Source organism: Equus przewalskii, chromosome 6 (assembly GCF_037783145.1).
Source record: "Equus przewalskii isolate Varuska chromosome 6, EquPr2, whole genome shotgun sequence".
NCBI classification, from domain to species: Eukaryota; Metazoa; Chordata; class Mammalia; order Perissodactyla; family Equidae; genus Equus; species Equus przewalskii.
Genome location: NC_091836.1, coordinates 7130040 through 7152838, shown reverse-complemented (window position 1 = coordinate 7152838; position 22799 = coordinate 7130040). Strand labels below are relative to the sequence as shown.

Here is a 22799-nt window from a genome sequence, read left to right as displayed (position 1 = left end):
TGGGAATATAGACAAAGCCCTGGCCTCAAGGAGTTTATGTTCCTGTGGGGAAGAAATAAGGTTAATAATACATATATGCATATATCATAAGCAAGATAATTTCAGATAATGTAATAGCTATGAAGAAAGTAAAATTAAGTGATATGATTGAGTGTGATCTACTCTGATTCTTATTTAGAGGGATCTACTTTAGATAGAGTAGTCAGCAGAGACCTTTCTGGCAAGATGATATTTTAGCTGAGACATGAAAGTGGCCAGTGAAGGTGAAGAGCTCATATACACTCTTAGTTTAACAACAAGACCTCTAAGTATATGAAAGATGTGTCTCATAGACCCTCTTAGTTAAACCACTGTGTTTCTAAGACTCTGAAGGGCGTTTTCCCACAGTAGCCCCACTGGCAGCCCAAGGTTGAGAAGAGTTTGGGTTAAGAGATTTGTGACTATGGCTTTTTGTTTGCTGAAGTGAATTTTATAAATTGGTACATAAGAAACCCACAAAGTTTTTAAAGGAATTATATCAATATAAATTGAAAGGGACAGAAACAGTACAAAAAGAAAAGATTTGGATCCCTAAATTTCTATGAGCAAGAAGCACACTGAGAAAATTACTCAGCTGCAAACATAGGCAAGAATGACTCAGGGGGTGGAACAAAGAGAGCAGAAAATGGACCTGAGAGTCACGGAGAATTTCTAGGAGGATGATAATGGCCTAATCAAAGCATAGACAAGTTCCTGATTGAATTTCAGAATTGCTATAAACCAGTGACTGCCATGTGCTTTCTATTGCCCTCCTTTTTGAACAGGACTGTATATTGCAGTTTTCCTATTCCTTCCCACCACTGTAGGGTAAGGATAGGAAAATGTCCCTTTAAGTCCTTAAGTCTATAGATTGTGACTAACCATACCCAGGGAAATGGGCCTAAAGAGATTTATCTGTTTCTGGATCTAATTTGGAGAATGAGATCCTGGATCTCAGGCCTGAACCCAATGCCATAATAAGATGAGACTTTTAAAGGAGGAGAAAGTTAATATATTTTGCATACACGAAAAATTTAAATAATTTATGGTAATAGAGATGACGTGGCAGTTTTGAAATATAGCTACAGATTCTTTAACACTCCTTCTACTGAGAGAAGGGGTCTAACTCCTCTCTCCTTGAACCCGGGAAGACTTGTGACCGTTCTGACCAATAGAGTCCAGTTATCCCCAGCAAGGTAACAGACAACTTAGTGAGGCCATCTTGGATTTTACAGACTAACCAGTCCCCCAGATGAATATGACGAAATGACCCCCATCAATACCACGTGACAGAAAAGATTCACCAAGATGACCCCTGCCCAAATTCTTGAGTCACAAACTAATAAAATAGGAATAAATGGCTGTTGTTTTAAGCTAGTGAGTTTTGGGATAGTTTGTTACACAGCAGTACATAACTGGAATATCACTCAAGGCTGGCTTTAAATGTCCTATCTCTATGCTTCTAAAGAACCCTATGCTTTTACCACTCTGTAGCATAATTATCTGTTCACTTGCCATTATCACCTTCCTGGTGAAACTTCCTTGAGGATGGCAATGGTGTCCTCAGCATCAAAAAGTGGCTTACATAGTAGGCATCCAATATGATATTTTTTGTTACTGTTCCTACCCAAGGACTTCAAAGACTTGCTCTAAATATATATCCATAGTCTCTAAGGTTAGAGTAGTTTGAGATTCTTCAACATGTTTTTTTGTTGTTGTTGCTCTAGTCTCACTAGGCTGAGTCTGGGTCTTCTGACTTCCACAGTGTCCTGTAGGCTGTAGGCCTGGTCTGTCTGTGGATATTTATATGAGGGGCACCCACTAAAATAAGAAACAGGTCCAGAGTAGTTAGTTCCTCTGGAAATACACATGGATTTGAAACCAAAATGGATAATTACTGTGCAGAAACATGTTTTGAATTTTGCCTCTCCCAGAACCTTTGAAAAATAGAACATAATGTGTAGCCAAACCTCAAACACCCCTGGGTTTGCACATCTCTAATAATCCCCTCCAGATACATTTACTCTCACATAATGGATTTCTGGTTCCAAGATTTTTCCAGTATGAAAAACAACTCCTAGAGAAAATTGCTCTTCTGTGAGCAGCAGCCTGCCTGATACTCCCACAGCTGCATGGTTCACCCCAGAATTTTAGACCTGATCCTCCAACTTCCTGTTTCACTTTATTTAAATGTATGATGAGTCTACCTACTGAGAAAGCCTGAGAAAAGCCAGGCTTAAATCTTAGCTCTGTCACTCACCGGCCACGTGATTGTCAGCAAGTTACTTAATCTCTCTGAGGCTATTTCCATACAAATAAAAGGAGGGAATACTAGTGTCTGCTTATAGGGTCATTGTAAGCATTAGATGAGTTAATGCGTTGAGAACACTCAGCCAAGTTCTGACACGTACAACTCTCAATGAATTAATGAATGGTAGTTGTTACTATTATTATTACATCCCCCCCTGCTCTGCTCTCTCAGTAGAAAATTACCAGACTGGAGGGACCAAAATCTCCTCAAGATTGCCTGACTCTTTTCAAAGAATTTGGACTGGTCACAATCACCCTGGAAACCTACTATCTTGCTTCTTTTCTTTAGAGGAAAGTGCCAAACCAGCACTTGGCATAAAAGTGTGAGGGAATCGATATCACAAAGGAAAAAATATATATATCCCAGTTTATTTTTCTTTAGTTCATGACCTGCTCCATTTTCCTGTGATTTCTACTGTTACCGTGTCGGATACAGACTTCACGTAACAGTAGTTACATGACTATGTTTTCTAAACTACAGATAAGCATCCGTAGTCTCACAAACACAAGTGTTCTTAAGGGGGCAACATGATTCAATATTGTAAATCAGGACTGCTCTAGAAAAAACATGTAGGACATATGGTGACCATACCCCTAGTTCTCAAAGCCAGATGCCGACTGGCTCCAAGAGAAGAAAACCAAAACAATCAGAAATCTCCTGTATTTGCCAAAACAAATCTTGTGTCTTTCCCAATGTTATTCCTGTAGATATCTTTGTTTGAATTGGGCCTGTTCACCAGTTCCATTTCTGCTACCATCTCTGGGGATAAAGGAAAGAAAACACCTTTATGTTCACTCATGTTAGCAAGGAATTCTTTTTTGGGTGGACTTTGGGAGCAAAGGAAATTGGAAAATCTTTTTTTATTTTGTAGTTTCCTTTTTTTTTTCTATTTAGAGAGTCTTCTGCTATAGCTTTTCCTTCTAGTCCCTCACTAATTAATAATCATAATAATAAAGTTATTATTATTAAACATATTCTATGTAATGAACATTTACCATGAATTTGCTCCTAAATATGATTGTCCATTGTGAGGACAATGGACTTGCAAAGTAAATGTCATTGTCGTCAGCAATTAGAGAGCATAAGAAACTTGCCCAAGTTCACTGAACTAGTAACAGGGATTTGAACCCAGAAATATCTGATTTACAAATTCTCTGCAATCTGTGTTGCCTCTCACAGATTGCCTTTCAAAAATCAGATTTAGCTTCAATTAACACATTCTGAGCATCTACCAGGTGCTGTGCTAAAATACTTAATAAACTACTTCATCTGATTCTCACAGCAATCCCACGAGATAGGTGATGCTATCACCAATTTTGAAAGTGAGACACAATCTCAAGAGATTAAGAAATTTTCCCAGGGTCATCTAATTTGGAACAAGTGGAGCCAGGAATCAAATCCACTTTTTTTTTTTTAAATTGCAGATTCAAAACTCTTTCTAAATCTCCATATGGCTCTGGTAGCAGAAGTACAAAATGGGATATGTTTAGAAACTTGAGTACCGGGAGGATATTGAATGAAGAAAGCAGACATGGAAGACGGGATGTAGTACTTTCACAGAGTTCCACCCCTTAGTATGAATGAGTTTATCATCCGTAAGTAGTGGGAACAGAGCTGGCGAGTACAGACGAGAGTAGAAAGGGGCAGAAAATTAGAGAAAGGAACACTGGATATCAGCTCAGTATCAACTAAGTCTTAGCACTGTGTAGGGCCAGCCTTTGTCATTTTAATTGATCATCATTTTAACCAACAATATTTATTAGAAAAAGCTTCAGGTGACTTTCAATTTTTGGAGAAAGTAGACACACAGATTAAAACTAAGAAGCAGAAAAAGAAATTGGTATCAAAAGTAGATGTCAGAAGGTAAAATAATCTTGATTTTGGTCTAAGAAGCAGAGTACCTCTTTTCAAGTGACTCTGCTATAAACGAGACAAAGAGAAAAACAATGAAAGTTAAAATCTTAAATAATTTCCAGTTGAGATTATGGAGCTACTCCCTCCTTCCAATTTACCTCCTCCAACATTTTAGCTGCTCAAATACATTCAACTTGGTGTGGAGAAAGTGGGAGGGAATCAGTAACATTCTCCATGTTCTTTTTGACCTCAGGGTTCTTAATTCTTATTTTCTGAATGAATTCCCAGCAACCCCAATTTTGGAGATCTTCATGTGCCTCAGAATAAATGTGGAATAAACAGAAAATTTAAAACATCACAATAAAATCTCCCACAATCCCACTATCCTGACGTTGTTAACATTTTGACATATTTCTAATTTGTTTTCCTATCTTTTATTCCAAAATTGAGAAGATAAAAAATAAGCCTTTTTTACTGAAAGTACATCAGAAGCATTTTCCATATTGTTAGTGCCTGAGGACGTGCATCTTAATCACAGTAATAAACCTGCATCCACATAATGCAGTGTACTTAAGCAATCCTCTGTGGTTGGATATTTAGACTGACTTCAAATTTTCACCGTTATAAATGTGGTGTTCATCTTTGTACACAATCATCCCATGGCCCATTCCTCTTTTAGCATACTCTTTGCTCAGTGTTTCTCAGCTTTTTCTGCCTTGCAGACATGAGTGATGGTATTCACATATGAGACTTTTCCTAGGGTTGTCTTAGACTTACCTAAGGTCATATCCAATTTCTTGTGTTTTAATTAAATGTAATACCTTTACATTTTTCTTCCCCTCAAGAAAGCACAGGAGAAAGAAGATGAATAAAAGTGATGTAAGGGATTTCTGTGAGTCTGCTATATTTTATAAAAGAAACACTATTTAAATTTCAACACATTAGCATTAGTACTAATGTATTTCAAGCACATCTTATAGTTGATTGTGCCTCCTAATTGGACAAGCACTGTTTAGCTGAACTTAGCAAGCAACCTTGTACCCTTATAGGAGCTTGGGCATGCATTTTCTCATCAAGGACCACACCTAGGCTATGATTCCCATCTTTAGGAATAAATGGACTCATAGTAGTAAATTGTAAGCTGTAGACAGAATTAGGTCTTCATTTTTGAGAAGGGAGTAGCTTGAGATTTGGGCAGGGCTGAATAAGCATAAATGGATATGCTTATCCATCCCCATCCCACCCCCGTCCAGAGATTCTGGTGCAGTTTTTCTGGGAATGCCCCTTTCCCATGCCCCCTGACTCTGAACCAGAGCTTTAGAGGGTAAATCTAAGCCTTTTTCTTCTCTCAGGCCAACATCTGTGGTCTGAAATACTAACTAATTCAGCTACCTACCTGTTCAGCTTTGAATAGGGCCAAGATGGATTTTTTTCTTAGGTTGGAAGATGTGTGGGCATTTAAGAGACCTGAAGAGTAGATAAGTTGAGGCACTTGGGTGGTAACCTGCTCTTATCTCCTCCAGAGAAGGTGTTCTACTTGAAGCACTTGTAGGATGTGACCTTTTCACAGTTAAAAAGGGCACTGTCGTCTAGATGTGGTATTGGCAAATCAGCCCATCTTGATGGGTCTGAATGTTTCACCTTAGAATAGTCTAATCACAGGTAAAAGACGTTTACCTACCAGAAGATTTTTAATGCTATATTAGTTGACCCTTTTGGCTGCAATGACGGCACTAACTCTTGAACTAATTTTTTTAAGGGAATTAATTTTGTTCACTAAGTCAAAGAAATTGTTTAACAACCAAATTATAGGAAGGTCAGGGAAGCTGCTGGACAAGGAAACAACTAGAACCAGAGATATATATGATATCAGAACTCTCTCTCTCCCACCCCTCTCTTTTTCTCTTCCTCTCTCTCTCCAGTTCTTACGTGAGCTTCTTTCCTCACGGGAACTTCATTCTGTGTCATTGCAAATTAGTTTTGCCCACATTGCGGAAAACATGGGAGAGGGGGTGGGGGCGGTAGTTCCAAGTTTTAGATCTTACAGTTTCTACCTCTAGGGAGGACTGGCAGACTTTTCTACCATCTCACCCCAAAACTACAAGGAAAAGACTCATTGTTTATTTGGGTCAGGTGTTCACACAAGGACCAATAAATTGTGAACAAGGAGATGCCATAAGAAAAATGCCAAAGACATTAAGAAGGCAAGCTTCAGGGCTGCCCCGTGGCCGAGTGGTTAAGTTCACACGCTCCACTTTGGTGGCCCGCGCTTTCACCGCTTTGGATCCTGGACGCGGACATGGCACTGCTCATCAGGCCATGCTGAGGTGGCGTCCCACATAGTACAACCAGAGGGACCTACAGCTAGAATATACAACTATGTACTGGGGAGCTTTGGGGAGAAGAAGAAGAAAAAGAGAAGATTGGCAGCAGATGTTAGGTCAGGTGCCAATCTTTAAAAAAAAAGAAGAAAAAGGCGGCCAGCTTTTCCTGGATGTATTTACTGTATCAGGCTGCATGGAGACCTTATATTTCAGATGATTTGCTGAAGAAGGGAGGGAAAAGGGAGTTGAAACTGGAGGGAAGAGGAAAGGAAAGAGAATATTATGGTACATAGGTGAGTCACTTATTTTTCCTGGTGGTCATGAATCTCTTTATCCCCCTAACTCTCTGGCACTAACGTTCACAGAGAGGTCAGAGGTCATCTTCTCCAGCTTAGAGAAGCAGGAGCTGGGTATGTTTTGCAGGGTGTCAGTTTTCCCTAATGTGTTCCCACTGCAAAACAGCAGGACCGTTTGTTCTTTCCCACACCCTGGCGTTCTGCAGACCACTACCTTCCAATGCATCCAATTGAAAATTGCATGCTAATGGAAACATATTGTAAGCATTCAAACCAGGTTCTTTATTAAATGATCACAGCACTGGTTGGTATTCATTTGAATAATTTCCTGGGGTTGTCTGTGGACTATGTGTGCCTATTAAAGGTTTTCAAGGCATGTCACTTTGTTCCAGAATTCCCAGCTTGCCACACAATTCTTGCCACAGAATCTAAGCAGGTTTCTGCTGAACTTTGGAGGGCAGACAGGATACTCAGTCTTTCAGTGTCAACTCATCAGACCACACGGCTGTGAAAGAAGAATGAATATCCGAAAATAAATTCCTTTGTTTCTCACACACAGCAGGGTTCAGACATCACTTTAGTAAGTAGAAAATAATCACCTTGGAAAGCGTTGTACGCTCTGATGGTCAGGAGTTTCCCAGAAAAGCCACAATGTAAAAAGTAATAGGTTTGGGAACAGACAAGTATGAGACAGGTCTCTACTGATCTGCACCATTTATATCTGAGGTTTCAACATGAGAAGCAGGGGTTGACATTTACAATGTTTTTTATAGGAGCACCCTGCCCAAGTCCATGCCAAGAAGAATAGGTGTGATATGGGTGCAGGGCCCTGAGCAGCTGACATCTGGATCCATGCTTTGAACTCTAGACTCGTGTAATCCGTTTGTTTTGACTTTAACCCTTGGTGGAGATATCAAACTCAACAAGCTATAGACGCCAGTCAAGTTACATAAAAAATATTGTAGATGGGATCAATAAAACTCCATCTAAAATAGAGAGCCTATGGTTACTTCTAATAGGTTGTTGTTATAGGCTTCTTATTGTCCAAGCTCCTCTTTTTTTTTCTTCTAAGAGAACCCGTAAATCCAGCCCTTTTAAATACTGATTGCATATGGCTGCCCAAATGTATGAATGGACTGTTTTGGGTCCCTTTCACCCTTTAGGACTCAAACGTTCAGCTATCTCTATGTATTTTTGAAGTTCTGGCCTTTGGACCCCATTTAGCATTCTATATTTCTGCTCTTTCTTTGGTGTACAGAGAAGTTATCTTGTCTTTGAGCAAGCCTACACCTGTTGATCTTTCATCCACTACTTTATCTTTCTTTGCTGTGTTCAAGCAGGGAAGGGAACTCAGCACCATTTTGACAAGACACCTGGGTTCATGCTCTTTCAGATACACCATACACCGTTGGTTGGGATGCCTTATTCTGTTATAATTCAATCCATCTCATCTGCAAGGACTGAATATGTTAAATTCCCTGCTGAAATTCACATACCATATGTCGACAGCAGTCCTTTCCTCTCCTGATCTAGCAGCATCATGAAGGGAAGAAATTAGATTAGTTTGGTATATTTTTTCTTAGTAGACTTCTGCTGTTTTCAAGCAATCAGCACTTTCTTTGCTCAATGCTATCAAAAATGTATTTGATAATTTATTTTAGAATTTTGCCACAAAGTAGTACTAACCTCAGTGGCCTACCTTTGCTGAGATCTTTCTTTCTCCTCCTTTTTAAAGTTAGGACAGTAGGTACTTGTAGATTTTTGAAACTTTGATTATTCTTGTGATTATTAAAACTAAAGCCTTCTATCAATGGCACAAAACTGGAAGGGAAGCTAAAATGTTTAGGAACAGTATCCAGACCCAGAATGATCTTAACAAGTTAAAACAATGAGCCCAATTTCATGAAATACATTTTAGAAAGTATAAACTCATATTTAAGCAAGAAACGAAAAGAATTATGAAAAGAAATCAAAGATTCTGATTGCCTGTCAGCTTCAGTAAGAGTCATAAGTGTGATGTGGCTGAAAAAAAAAAAACAGAAATAAACAAAAACAGGAAAAACCACAACTTAAAAAGTAGTATAATATTCAAGAAAAGGGGGGGTGACATTTTAAAAAACATGAAGCTCAGTAGAAGAGTACATATGTTAGTTGATAGAAGCAGGATTACCACTGGCTGGAATTACAGAATTTACATTTATTATACAAAAAAAAAAAATCTAGAATCCTATCCTTGTAGTCCCCAAAACTCTGCACATTAAAACAAACTTGCTTACAAGACAAGGAGAGTATGTCATATGAGGTCCCAAAGCAGCTTTATTTTATTTCAAAACCAAACTACCTTTCTCCTCAGTCCTCCTTCTACAGTGTTCTCTCATTGGAGGCACTGCCAACACCCGAGCGTCCATGTCACGTATGACACTCTTGACCTCCCTTTTCCAGTCACACCCAGCACCGAGTCACCAGGCCCACATTCCTATTTCCACTGATCTGAGACAACTGTACCTTCCAGGTGTTCCATCACACCTGTGCAGACCCTTATCTCCATGGCTATCACACGGCGCTCGCATCCATCCCTGCTCTTGCTGGTCTGTAAGCGTCTTGAGACCAAAGGGTCTGTTTTCTTCATCAGTGTGTTTCCAGTGCCTGCCATATTGCTCAGCACAGTTTTTTCTCAGTAAGTATTTGTAGAAGTATATGCTTAGTTTAACCCGGAGAAATCATGAAAAACCTGAAAGACGTCTTCCAATATTTCTACACAAACATATCAAAGAGGTGTGAGACCACATGATGGGGCTGAGGAGCAGTACAGTGTCGTGATGAAAAGCACAGACTGTGGAGTCTACTGCCTGAGTTCAAATCCTGCCTCCTCTGCCCAACGGCTGTGTGGCCTTGAAAAAGATATTTATCCTTTCCATGCCTCATAGGTAAAACAGCACCTACCTCACTGACTTCTTGTGAGGACTGATTGAGTCAAAACATGGAGCACCCATCAAAACATGTCTGCTATGAGTAAAGCTTCAATACACATTAGCCACAAGGCTAACCAGGATTCCAACAGAGACACTCTTCATTTGTGTCTCATTCCATACTAGTCGTCCTCAGTCCATATCCCTCCAAAAGCAGGGTCTGAAAGAAGGTTCACATGCAGGTAACTTATTCTGAGAAGTAATTTCAAAGAACAGGAGTGTGGGCCAAGGAGGAGTAAAACAGTAAAGAAAAAAAAGCTCTAGCCTGCTAGGAACCCTGTGAGGAGCTGTGTGGAATGTGCCTTGAAATGGAAGAGAAGAGAGGGGTATTTATCCATAGGCTCCTGTATCCACTGATTACGGGTTGCCCAGGGGATGTTAAGTCTCTTTTATCTCCAGTTTGCACGTGTGTCAGAATCGGCGAGCAGGTCTCACAAGTGTCCCACTAGGTGGAAAAAAAGAAGTCTTGGGAAGGTGGTAAGTATATAATGTATATATAATATATAATGTAACTGAGATATATAATGTATATATATAAACATATATAAATATATACATATATATTATATATACATTCTCTCTCTCTCTCTCTCTATATATATATACACAGACACAGACAGACGTACAATGGAACCAAGGCAAATTGCAGTCCTTTTACACCTGGGTGCTGCAGGTGCCTCGAGTAAACAAGTGAGCAGAGAGGATGTGAGGTGGGCACAGAGGTACTGTCCCTGTGGTAGTGGTGAGAATGATTCTGCTCCCCAGGAGTCGGGACAGGGCTGAGCTTGATCAATCAGAAGATTCCGTCCACCTGCCACAGTGGATATGCAATGCCACGTTCACCAAAATCCTGCCTCTACCTCAAACAAATGCTGATGGGAACAAGGCAGGGAGGGGGAGAAATAGCATGGGCTAAGATTGGGATCCAGGAGGGTACATCTGTCGCTGTGTATTTCACTCAAATCACCTGTGCTTTACCTTGTCCAGCCTATTGTTTTGAGTTGCTCTGAGGCAGAGTCAAAATGGAAGCAGTTCTTTGAGAGCTAGAAAGATGGTAAAGAACAATGTCTATTCCTAAGACAAAAACTATAATGCCAGGTTACAGATTCAAAGACCATGACTAGATATCTAGCTCTGTTTACTAACGAATTGGCCAGCTGTTGATTGAGTTTTTAAGGGAGTTGTACCACCAGAGAAATCCTAAGCCTATCACATCTCAACCCTAAGAAACCCCTAAAACTTCGGATTTGCATCAATAGCAAGTGCACTGTTAAATCTGTCAGATCCGATAAATGCAGGGCAGTTTCCCAAAGAAGAATCATATGACACTTCTTGGACACGGCCACAGAGGACAAAGATTAAGGAAGGTCTCCCTGGAGCAGAAGCTGGAATCAGCCAGAATGACTGTCCAAGATCTCACTATCTCATTCCACTGCATGCAGGGATTCCCGCTAATTCTGTCCACCTGTGTGGGATATGCTGTGGAACAGTAACCTTTGTGTATTGTCTTAATTTCTCTCCTTTTCCAACTGGGAATTTGAATTGTGAATATGTTATTTTCCCTCCCTATTGCACACTCTTTTCTTGAGGGAGAACGCTTTAATGTAGTACTTAGTAATGAGTTATGGGTCCATGAAGAGCCACACCTGGCCCTGCCCTAAAAGAATGCTTGTCAGTTGGAGGACCTCGATTACAGCTAAATGCAGGAGCTAGTGGTAACTGATGTCTCTCTTGGCAGAGGAAGTATGTCTTTTCTTTCCTGTTGTAAATGGAGTAATTGACATCACTGGGGGTAGAGGGGGGAAGGGGGAATGTGCTAAATTGTCTGTCCATGAAGAATGGGGTGAGTAAAATATTTTTCTTTTGGGTAATTATCCTTCTCCCACTTCATAGTAATTCTGTTCAGCCCATGTGGTTCAGAGGAGACTGATTCCTCTTCCCCAACCCCCTCAGTCCCTAGGGATGGATGTTTGACTTAGAAATGATGGACCGGAATCCTCCATGCTCGCAGTTACAGTCTGTGAGAGACACATCAGCCCAGTCAGTCTTGGAACCACTGGATGCAGCTATGCTTCAGCAACTCTGGAGGACTTTTCAATTAATCCATTCTTAAAAATCATGATAATTTGAGTTGGGGAGCTATGACTTTCAACTTAAAGATTCGTAGCTAGTCCTCAGCTTCTTACATAGGAAATATTTCCTAATATTCAGGGCTGGCCAAGAATGGAGAGGATTATTTTGAATTCCCTTTCCCTGGAGGTTATCTGGTAACTGGCTAACCACTTCTACATGAAATGCATTCACTTGCTACCCAAAGGAAGACAATTCAGGATCTCATCCAGGACTCTATCTAGCTCCAAGTCCATAAGCTCTAGGTGATGTGTCGTTCTTTCCATCAAGGCCCAATGTGACTTTTCCTGGTGCTCAGAGATGTCTTCCCAAGGGTTCCTGAATGAAAAAGAACAGATGAGGATGGTTCTTGGGTAAACAATCAATAATGTGTTCCATACCACTAAGCAGAGATTTTTGGGGAGAGCATCTTATATACTTTTTAAGGTTCCATTCAAACCTGATATGCCCTTATCCTATGAAATAAAAATAGAAAAAAATCAACTGTAAAAAAGAGGCTTTTCCTGGTCTATTTTGTTTAAATTATATCTTCTTTCCTAATCCATCTTTAGGATTAGTAGGTAATTGCTATAAAGCCCCTTTTCTACTGGACATTAATCGATCTTCACTTTATAAAGGGGAAATGAGTGTTGAAATTTCTCAAGCTTGATATAAATTAATACAGCTTGAGTTTATCTAATTTTGGTGAGGATTACTGTCATAGAGTACAGATTTTTGTTGTAAGGCATCTGTATAAAGACATTTTAATTCCTGGAGCAACTTAGATTGCAAGAGGTTGAACATTTCCTTCTGTTACTCTTTTAAAAAACAATAGTCATAGTGCCTGTGGCTTGTGAAGTTTTATGGGAAACCATGAAGAGAAGCTGTGGTATGAAAGGATGCTTATTAAAATCCTACATACATTATGTATGAATCTGCACTTTTTTTGACCTCCTCTCCTGGAACCGTCCCAATCCAGATTACACCAGGCTGAGCTGTGAAACTCAGAGAAAACTGCAACCCTCTTTAATTGGGACATTAGGAAGTTTCAAAACACCAGTTCAAGAAAGCCTCTCAAGGCTTTAAGTTTCTCAAGTGCTTGTGCAAATGCCATGCTCTACCCTGAGAAAGATAGCTGCAGTCAACACTGAGTATGTCAGGCTGGTGGCCTGTCAAAAACAGGGACTGAAAACCTTAATTTAGAGTCTTTATGGATCTAGCAAGATGAGGGAAATAATAAATGCACATAGAGGCTTCCCCTTTTGGATTTACAAACTATAGATTCTCCACTTATCAGCCTTAGCAAACATAAATGAATAGGTGTTTAATATAAAAGGAAGATAGAAGTAACATGGAAAGAACAGATGCTTTTTTCAGACACATTTAAAATTCTCAGAACCAGCTGGTTTGGAATTCTGGAAGGAGCCTTAATCTTTTGATCTGGTGAAAGGCATCTTTGCAGCTTGAAAGGGAGAGAGACAAAAGGGGCTTGCACGTCTTCTCTAATAGCTGAAAGCTCCCATTTGGTTAGAAGGGGATGGTTTAAATCAGGCATGCAAAAATAAATTATTGCACCACCCACCTCTTCTCCTACTCAGCTGCCTGAGCCAGGAGTTCAGGCTGGCAGGCACCCCCAGCCTCAGAAAACAACTCAGAGAAGATGAATCTATGGCAGGGGTTGGCGGTGGTGGTAGAAGGACAGTGAGGGGGCCAAGGCTAACTGCTTGTAAACATGCCCCCACACTTGAGCAGTGGGAAAACTTTTCTTGGAGACCTGAATACATATAAGTCAAAGACAAGCATCAAATCTCTGAAAACACAATTTAGAAAAATGCATTTTGGCTTTTCTGTAGATCCAAAAGCATTTGACCCAATTCCTAACATCATTATCTGCCCTATAATCATTATCTGGTTGAACTTTTATGTGCAGCTTACATCCCGTTCTAGGTATTAGCTTAGCAAAGGACTCAGAGAAATTCATTCCATTTTCTTTCAGAAAGAATTACTGAAAATGCCAGGCATTGTGCAAGGGGGTCAGGACAGAATTTAATCAACCCATTTCTGCCCTGAAGGAATTTAATGGCAAAAACATAAATACAAAAATAATTAAAGTTCTAGTTAAAAATTAGTGACTGATGTTACCGGTTTATCTCCTCTCCTTCAAATTCTGATAAAATAATTGTAAAGGAATAGAAAAAGGTATTAATCCATGAAGACAAAAAGAATAGAGGAGACAATGGCAGGTAGCAAAGTGTTGGAACAAAGAAAGCAGATAGAAGTGGCAGATTTAGAGGAACAGAAGAAGTTACAATCCAAGGAAGGGCCCGCTGAAGGGCTACCAAAAGGAAGGGAGAGATTTGCCCGCTAGTTGTTACTAATACCTATTAGGGGTTGGGAGGTGGGAACACTGGACATGACTACCAACCCTACTTTAAATTCATGACCACCAACCACTACTTTGAAATTTTCAGTACTGTTAGCCTTGGTTGATGGCTGATCATGTATCAAATGAATTTCGGCCATTCTAGGTACGATGGAGCAGAGAGGAAGGGAAATTGATGAGGAAGTTCATTCACTGGTTTGCCTGGTAGAATGCACCTGGGTTCACTTGTGTCTACACTAAAAGTGAACTGATTTGGCTTTCATCTTCCAAGTGTTCCATGGCTGCAGCAAGCCTTTAAAAAAAAAAAAAAAAAAAAGACTGTAGAGAAACATGCTTTCTTGTTAGCATAAAATAATTAGCTAAGTACAAATAGGAAGCAAACCAAGTGGTGAGGGAGTTCCTGTTGTTTACCTCCTTTCCAATTCTGGACTGTAGTTTCCAAAAGCAACAGGAAGACAGTTTTGCCCCAAGAATTTTCAAACCACATAAACCATCCCATATTCCCTTTGATATGCCCTGGCTACCCAGACTTTCAAGAAATCAGTTCAGTTTGCTTTGCTTCTAGAAGTCATGATGTATGGTGTCTCTTCGGAAAGGTACACTCTCACCCCCTGAGCCTGTGGAAGGCTCTGATGCAGGAAGATAAAGGGCCTATAGTTTTGCTTTGAATTTTCCCTTGCGACACCAACCGTAAAATGTGAGAACGTTGAGTTATGCAACTAGGGCTGGTCAGTGGGTGGGGTTTCCATTCCTGCTTTTTGGATAATTCAATGAGAAACAGATTAAATATTCATAGCTCTGCCCTCAGTCTCTTTTTGCAGAAGCCAAAATCTGTCAGGCTGTTCGTAGAGACAAAACCAATTTTGCCAATGTCTGCGGTAAGTTTCCCAAGAGTGTAGAGGTGATATGAGCCAAACTGACCAGACCCAAATTGAAATTAAAAAATATATTTCTTTTAATTAAGATATTTTTCTGATTACATATTTATTGCCAGTTATTTGAGAAATTCAGAAAAATATAAAGAAGGTAGAATTGATGATTTGCTGGATGATTAATTAATAGAATCTATGTTATGAGGAAAGAGGGTTATGAGTGATTCCCCAGGCTTCTGACTAGGACAGCTTGGTAGACACTGGAACCTCTGAGACAGAGAACATTCCAAAAGGAACGTATTAGGGTGAAAGATAATAAATCACTTAGGGTGTTTGAGCTTGTGTTGTGGGAAGAACACCTGAATGGTTAGGTCCACAAAGGAGTGGGAGAGGCTGGTTGGAGCACAGAAGAGAGATAAGAACTCTCTTCTTATCTTATCTTCTTAGTAAGTCCTCCGCAGCATATATAATGAAAGCCATGGGAGTGGATGAGATAGCCCAGGGGTAACGTGAAGGGTAGGAAGAGATGTAGAGACAAGCAAGTGGGAAGGAATTCTCAAAAGAGACTGGAGGGAGTGGCCAAAGAAGTGGAGTGAAAACTCAGTGGGAAGTGAGAAAAGAAAGCCAGTCAGTGTAGACAATATTTTTAAGAAATTTATTTTTGAAGGGGAGGAGGGAGATGTCAGGCATGTGTATGTGAAATTGACTCCAGAGAGGATGAGAAATCCCCTATTCAATCCCCTTGCATAATACAGAGTAACTGAAACACTATAGGTAATTCTGTGACACCAAGCCTTAACTTCTTGTTCATACCCACTTGAAGAAAAACACTACTTTGTTTAAACCCATCACTCTACCTACTGCATACCAGCACTCATTGAGCTCAACACTGCTAGAGAGTCAACATTATTCCTTACCAATATTAATACTGAGAGCTCAATCATTTATGCATTCATTCATTTATCCTACGAACGCTTGATGAGTTCATCTTAGGCATTAGGCATTATGCTAGGTGTTGGTGAAACACTGGTGGCAAGACAAACACAGTTTCAATTCCTCCAAGAAAACTTCCAGATTCCCCAGACTGGACTATATTCTCTTTCTCTGAGGTCCCTTAATATCCTCTGTATATACGTATCCTTCATCTCTCATGTAATAGAATTATCTGTTTATGTTTTGGTCTTGCTCAATAGATCTTGAGCTCTTTGAGGCTGAAAACTGAGCATTATTCATCTTTATGTTTTAAAAAGTGAATATATGAAAATGCACAATTTTAACCATCAACCGTGAAAACCGTTTGGACAGTAAAAACAATGAATGGGAATTTAAAAATATATATTCAATAAAGGGAAACACAATAAGTGTTGATGGACAAAGGGAAGTTGAATGGATGAAGAAAATGTGGACTAGGTATATACAATGGAAAATTGGTCAATCATAAAAAAGAAAAAATCTATTTGCAACAACATGGATGAAGATGGAGGGCATTATGCTAAGTGAAATAAACCAGACAGAGAAAGACAGATACTGTATGCTATCACTTATATGTGAAACCTAAAAAACAAACCAAACAAGTTGAATTCATAGAAACGGAGAGTAGAATGGTGGTTGCCAGGGGCTGAGGGGTAGGGGAAATGGGGGGATGTTGGCCAAAAAGTACAAACTTTCAGTTATAAGATGAATAAATTCCGAGGATCTGATGTACAGCATGGTGACTATAGTTAATGATACCGTATTGTATACTTGAATTTGCTAAGAGAGTAGATCTTAAGTGTTCTTAGTGCACACACACACACAAAGTAACAATGTGAGGTGAGGGATTGTTAATTAACTTGATTGTAGTAATCATTTCACAATGTATATGTATAGCAAATCATCATGTTTTACACTTTAAATATATATAATTTTATTTGTTAATTATAGTTCCATAAAGCTGGAAAAAATAAGTCTTGCTGGTAAGAATAAAGTAATAAATGTATTCACATTAAAAAATTTATATATATCCTACAAGAACAGAGCCTTTAACTCCTCTGTTATTGCAGTTGCCATATTTCCTGGATTTTCCATGGCAGTTCTCATTTAAACTATTCTCTTTTCTTTCATTATCACAATATAGAACTTACTAAGTGTTCTGAATTTCACAGAAAACATGATGTCTTCTATAACTCAATTTCTTCTGTGGGATTTCTCCAAGAACTGCCATTCTTTAAATCTATTCATTCTTCTGGGGCATATTTATTACTAACCAGTTTTATAACTTCTCTGAACTTCAGCTTCTTAATATGTAAAAATGGGGATGCTAATACTTACCTCAAGGTTCTGCAGTGAGGATGAAATTAGGTAATGTGTATACAGCACTTAGCACACTGCCTGGCACACAGCTACTGCTAAATAAATATCAGTTTGTCCCCTCATCCTCAGTAGCTAAATTATTTGTGCAAAGCTCGTTAACCAATCAGTAAGTTATTTGTGAGTATTCACTCTGGAAGTCACTGTGGAAGTTAAGGAAACAGAAGAGCACATTAAGACCCTTACCAGCTTACTGGAAAGACTTAGGATAAACAGAGGACAAATAAATGCTAAACTGTGTGGAATGATGAAGAGCCTTAAGTAGACTTTACAGAAGAGAAATAATAGAGAATCAGTGAGATTTGGCTAGAGTAGGGAAAGATGGTACTAGAACTCAGTGGAAAGCCATAGAAGAGCATTCCAAGAGAAGAATGAATTTTCTTTCATGTATCTCTTCTAAATATTTGGCTGTGATGAAGATGATGAGACTCAGCTTAGGTCCTGAGAGAAAGAATGCCCTGAGTGGTGATTAATGTCTGCTGTGACTATGCCATGGGCTTCCCCAAGACTCATGCAGAAGCCAATTGCCAAGCCTACCCCAGAGCATCATGGAATGGTGAAGAAAGAAAACTATTCTTAGCTGTCCTCTTCAGAGGCTTTCCTTTCCTTTTTTTACTTTGTTTTCCTCAGACTCTGGCTTATAAATCACCTCATTCTCTGACAGGCTGGTTGGGCAGGACTGGCTGCATTCTGGAAGCTTGGCAAGCTGCCGGTCAAGTTCTTGCAATCTACAAAAGGCGAGAGTTTTGCCTGGTGACGAGCTAGGGCTGTGAGTTTGTCAGTGGCCTTGTGGGAAACCTAATTATAAAGTGTCTGACTATTCCTGTCCTAAATATGCCACACTGTGAAAAACGATGGCAAGAATATTAATCCCAAGAAGGCTTCCCTGGGGTTCCTCCTTTGGAGTAAACTGGGTTACCTAAAGGTGACTGGTAACTCTGTCATCAAACGTGCATGCTGATAGGTCTGGAACCTGGAATATTCTGCCATCTTTTAAAACCTGTCCTCGTGGTCTCCTAAATTGTGATATCAATAAGGAAGCTTTTATGAGGAAGATCAAGCCACCTCACACACAGAAGAGACCTCCAAGGTTTATTCAACACTGAGCCATATCAGTAAGGGAAGGATGTAAATTAGTCTTTTTGAAAAGTTCTAGATTTTCTATTTTGACATCTCCTTAAAAGACACTTATGTTCTGTGAGGAAGATAGAGTTGGCCCTCTGAGCAACCCAGCAGAAAATGAGATCATAGAACTTTTCACACAATTTTGCTCAAGGCTGATATCAATTTATGCATGTGCATGTCCTATATGTAGGGTCTATAACACATCAGCTACAAAAAAGGGACTGGGTTCCCCTTTCTCCCTCACAGACAGCAAGGGAACAATTTATTCAACATACTATTAGGGCTTATCAACGTGGCCTACTACATGTCACAGTTCCCAAGGCAAACCCATAAAAAGAAATGGTCATCACAAAAAGAAAAAAAACATTGCTGAATTGCTATGGGAACAGACAGATAAGTATGTCTGATGTGCTGCTGGGAGGTATGCTCAAGAATGTAAAAGCACACATTTACCAGGTGGATGGTGGGGTGAGGTGGGTCTACATTCCAGACACAGGAGCAGCCCCTGCAAAGGCCTGGATGCGTGACAGAGCCCATCTCATTTGGCAAGTCTGCAGCAAAGGGTGTAGGGGGGAAATTGTGAGAGATGGGAGGCCCAGGTGTCCCAGAGAAAGTGGGAAACCTAGAAGCCACTCCACTTTGTCACAGTGGCAGATGGCTCCTTGTCGTCTATTCCCTTTGCCCTGTCTCCACTCCTCCTATCAAAAGTGCCTTCAACATTATAATGACAGCTGCCCAGCAACCACTGTTCTTTCTTTTAGTAACAGCAACCCAATTTTCCCTGGAAGACCATCCATTTCCCACTCTTACACCTTGTGGTTTGGGTGCAGCTGGGCCTACTTCCTAACGATGGGAACCAGGACTAGCCAATCAGAGCATGGCATTCTTCTGGCCCTTGTAATTGGTTTAGGAATGAGCATGTGACTCAAGCTGGATCACTGAGACTTAGTGCTGGGAATTTTGCTGCTTTACTGGAGAAAGGAGAACTCTATAAATAACACTATCCTCATTCCACTGGGGAACCTGAACTGAAATATGTAAGCCTGAAGCTGCGGTTAGTCATATTTACCACCCCTTGGAGAACTGGCCTGAGAATGAAACCAATATTGAGGATAACAGATAGAGAAAGACAAATTACATATATTTTTTGAGTACCTGCATCTAGCTATGTTTGAAGTCACCTCAGCCGCTTGGTTTTTCAGTAACACAAAAAGATAAGGTCTTTTTACAATTAGATACATGTTACTTGCAAACAAAGAGGCCCTAGCCTCTGTCACTTCGATGACTCACAGTGCCATGGTGCATTTATTAATTGGATTTGACTGAAGAACCTAAGTCAAGAAATCTTTAAATGCTCCAAGGAAGATAGTCACTCAAACAGGAAATGTTGGACTGTCATGGCTCCATAGCCTTAACTACTCTGATTTCCCTCTCTACACACGGTTTTTAAGAAATCTTTTCCAGGGCCATTCATATGGAAGGAGAACTGTTCAACTCAGAGGCTAGGAAGTCCAGCCTTCAATGACAAGGTCCCTCTTGAGGATTCATCCAGAGCATGATAGTTCCCAAGGTCCTGCTACTTCCACCATGCCCTATGGTCACCTTAGGTCTAGACAGTTGCTGTTTAATTTACACATTCCACTTTCCTTGCCCTGCCATAAAACATCACTGCTGGAAGACCTCCCCCACTCAGCGGCTGACAGCAGCTATCACTAGAGTCTGCTCAACCACTGGAGCTAAAGAGGTTAAGAGCATCTGGAATCAAAGAGACCTCAGTTCAAGTCTGGATTTACAAAACATTTGCTATTTGACTTTGGACAGTTAGCCTCTATGAGCTTCAATTTCCTCATTTATATAATGGGGCTAATAATTAATACCCAACTGGTAGAATTGTTTGGATTAAAGTTCAAACAATGATAGCAACAACATATCAAGCATGCCCTTGAAGTTCACCATAGTCAGACCTCCACTTACTTTTCCAATCTTTTCTCCATTATCCCCTCCCTACCCCATACAAACTCAGTTACAGTCAGACAGACTCAGTCATCATACCTGAATGTGCTTTGCACAACTCCATCATTGTGGCTTTGGCTCTATAGTTCTTTTCACCTGCAATGTCTTAGTGTCCATCTTCAAGACCCAGCTCAAATTTTACCTCTTCTATGAATCCTTCTTTTACCAGGTCAGCTCCTTACTCTGATCTCCTGCGGAATTTCTGGTCGAATACATTTACCATCTTGGAATGGATTTTTGCTTTCTCTCATATGTTGTATCTCCAACTGTATCCTATCTAAACTTGTTTATACCCTCCCCCACCCAGTGGTTACACATAGATGGTACTCAATGAATATTTTCCTAATGCTTTATCTTCCTGCCCATTATTTGTTGTTGGGTAACACTGCAATTCTAATAAGTAAATTTAAAAAGAGGACCTACCTCCCCAGCTCTAAAACTCCCACAAAAGTCTGTGCAGCTTGAGTTAAGGCCTGTCTTCTGCTTTTGAATTTGCAATTGGAAACATATGGTGATTTGGAAGCTAGCCATTTTTTTCTTCCTTTTCACTCTCTCTCTCTCTCTCTCTCTCCAGAAACCTTTAAAACCTCACTAAATATGTCAAGAAACAGCAATGAAAATGTCAAGAAATTGTAATATTGCTTATTGCAAGACACACACACACAAACACACACACACACACACACACACACACACACACACACACACCCCATAGCTGGTGTGTTTACAAAGTTCCAAGTTGGAAAAAACAAGTGCTAATTTTAGATTTTGGTTTTTTCCTTTAAGTCATAATAAGAAAAAATACAAACATCAACCGAAACCCCAGTGCACAAAACCTCTTAGTCATACCCACCAGGCATTTTTTAAAACCAATTTTCAAGAGAAAGGGTTCTAATTCTTAGCTCACTGAATCATGATTCCTGCTGCCCTGATGAATAGAAGGAATTGAAAGCACCACCAATGGAATCTTGTGGCCAAGTCTTAGATGGGGAAGCCAAAAATGGGAGCTATGTCTTGCATGTTGTTTTCTAACATATTTCCCACCTCGTTGAAACCCTGCAGTGCCTAAGACCCTTTAGATCATAACCCAGAAGAGAATGAGCAGTTTCATTTCTCATTGACAGCAAAACCCGTCTTTTGACATCCCAATAATCATCACAGCAATCAGTGGTGAATCATGTACTGAAATTTTGACTCCACTTGGGAAATCACCAACTGGTACAGCTGACTCCTTCTTAACAAAGCTCTGACTTTCTAAACACTCTGGTAATAATAATATCAGTTTTCATTGCAGTGATGGAAGACAGTTAGGGAGGAAGAATGTTTTTTGACTGTCTCGCTTCTTCAGGAGGAATTCCACACTCTTGGGCCACTGGTGTCCCAAAAGCAATGCTGTCTCCTCCAGAACCATCTCGGGGGACTGACATCCTCAGGCTCTTAGCCTGTGTTCCCTCTCTTCCCTGGTCCTTATAAGCATTGTAAATGTTTTGAAGCCAAGGCAAACAGAATCTTCAAAAAGATATGTGTTTCATGTGATCGTTGGTCCTTTAGATCATTAGTGGAACAAAAGTTTTTTACTGTAATTACTGGGGTTTCAGTGACGGGAGACCTCCATCACTAGCCAAACCATTATTCAAGAGCTAGTCCAAATTTCAGACATTTGTGAGACCTTCCTTGACCATCTTAGTCCTCTGGGAGCCTTCTCTCCTCTCAGCCCTTGGAAAATTTATTGATTATACCTCATTTGTTATTCACAATGAACTTCTTTATTTTTCATGTGGGCAAGACTTCTCTTCCCAAACAAACTGGTAGCGTCTTGTCTTACTTTAGTGTGGTGTTTAAAGGAACCCTGGAGCCAGACAATCTGGGCTCTGCCACTTCCTAGGCATGACATTGAGCTAGTTACACAACCTTCTGTACCTCACTTTCTTATCTGTGAAATAAGGATAATAATAGTATCTATCTCACAGAAATAAAATGAATATTAAAGGAGTGAATGGATGTCAAGTGCTTGGAACAGGCCCGGAAAATAGTAAACACTAAATAGTGTTATATATTACCTCCCTCAGTATCTCTTATAGCAGTCTGTACTGTAAGTGATTTATTCATCTAACAAATATCTCCTGTGTACCTACTATATTTCAGGAATTATTTTAGGTGCTCGTAATACAGGGAT

At 40.0% G+C, this 22799-nt stretch overlaps 1 long non-coding RNA gene across 2 annotated transcripts in view; it reads right to left on the bottom strand.

Annotated features, from left to right (window-relative positions):
• Positions 1 to 7064: 7064 nt before the first annotated feature.
• LOC139083825 (uncharacterized) overlaps positions 7065 to 22799 on the bottom strand; it is a 79865-nt gene continuing 64130 nt past the window's right edge. Inside the window, exon 4 of one of the 2 annotated variants that reach the window (XR_011540788.1) lies at positions 7065 to 12220. This is a non-coding gene — a long non-coding RNA (uncharacterized lncRNA). The remainder of the gene's footprint in view (positions 12221 to 22799) is intronic. The other variant, XR_011540787.1, reaches the window with a different exon arrangement.